Source organism: Momordica charantia (genome assembly GCF_013281855.1).
Source record: "Momordica charantia cultivar OHB3-1 chromosome 11 unlocalized genomic scaffold, Mcharantia_2.0 BLBB01000011.1, whole genome shotgun sequence".
Lineage (NCBI taxonomy): Eukaryota > Viridiplantae > Streptophyta > Magnoliopsida > Cucurbitales > Cucurbitaceae > Momordica > Momordica charantia.
This window is the reverse complement of record NW_028275159.1, coordinates 9801797-9803124: the sequence shown is the minus strand read 5'-3', so window position 1 is coordinate 9803124 and position 1328 is coordinate 9801797. Positions and strand designations below refer to the sequence as shown.

The 1328-nt window shown below is 36.7% G+C and overlaps 1 long non-coding RNA gene across 1 annotated transcript; it reads right to left on the bottom strand.

Annotated features, from left to right (window-relative positions):
* Nucleotides 1-942, bottom strand: LOC111021135 (uncharacterized). Its single transcript, XR_002602795.2, has 2 exons — nucleotides 529-942; nucleotides 1-382 (listed from the first exon to the last, which is right to left on the bottom strand). It is a non-coding gene; the product is annotated as an uncharacterized LOC111021135 (long non-coding RNA).
* Nucleotides 943-1328: the final 386 nt, after the last annotated feature.

Here is a 1328-nt window from a genome sequence, read left to right as displayed (position 1 = left end):
TCTCAAAATCTCATCTTTCTCTCTTCTTTATTTAGAATACACAATAAATACATACATGAAAAAACTTAAAACCTTCTTTCTCTCTCTTCTTTACTCATTAGAAAAACTCAAAACTCACTTTCTCTCTCTTCTTTATTCACTAACAATACCCTAAAACTTATATCTCTCTCTCCTCATCTTCCTCAGCCGCCCATTCTTCTTCTTTTTTTTCTTTTTTTCTTTTTTGCCATCTATGATTGTCCTCCTGTTGGATGGAGACCGAAAACGAGAAAGAGATCGAGAGCGAGAGTGAAAACGAGAGCGAGATCGAGAGCGAAACTGCAACTTTCTCGGCGCTCGTCTTCAAATCTACTCTTACAACTTCTATTTTCCCTACGCTTGTCTTCAAATGAGCAAGAGTGCACCGAGAGCGAGAGCGAGAGCGAGAATGGACCGAGAGCGAAAACGAGAACCGGAGCGAGAGTAAGAACAAAAAAGAGAGCGAGAGTAAGAACAAGAAAGAGGGCGAAAGTAAGAACGAGAGCGTACCTAGAGCAAGAGCGAGACAGATTAAAGCAAGAAGGAAATAGATCTGAGAGATTTGAACATAAAAAATTAAAAAATTAAAAAGAAAGAAAAAATGGAGGAAGTGGCTGCTGAAGATGGAAGATATGGAAGATAGATATGATAGATTCTAGGGTTTATGGGTGAATTAAGAAGAGAGAGAAAATGTGTGGCAAGGGGTGGCGGCGCTTGGAGATAGAGAAGAGAGATTTTAAAGATTTTAGGATTTTTAGAGTAAAGATGAGAGATAAAGTGTTTTATTTTGTGGCGATTAAAAGAAGAGAGATTAAGAAGACTGAAAAGGGGGCATGGATGGTCATTTGGCAATGGTCTGACATCAACGAACGATTAGAAAACATATATTTTAAAAAAAGTGATTAAAAAACAATATCACCTCATTAAAATGACTATTCAACCCAAAATCCCAATTTTATTTTGGCCCAAATTCTTAGATCAGTCCGTAAAAAAAAAAGTTAAGTCCACGAGGGATTGAGAAACTCATTTGATGTAGCTTTCTTTTGAGTCCTAAAGTTAGCATTTTATTTTTAGATGATGCACTATTTTAAAGTCTTTCAACTTCTTTCTTTTTTAGAACAAACTGTTAAGGACAACGGTACCCCAATTATCCCGAATATCTCCATAATGGTATGATATTGTCCATTTTAGGCATAGCTCTCATGACTTTGCTTTTGGTTTCACCCAAAATGTTTCATACCAATGGAGATAACTGTCATTCCTTATATATCATGGAGTGCACCTCTTTCCCTAACCAATGTTGGACTTTG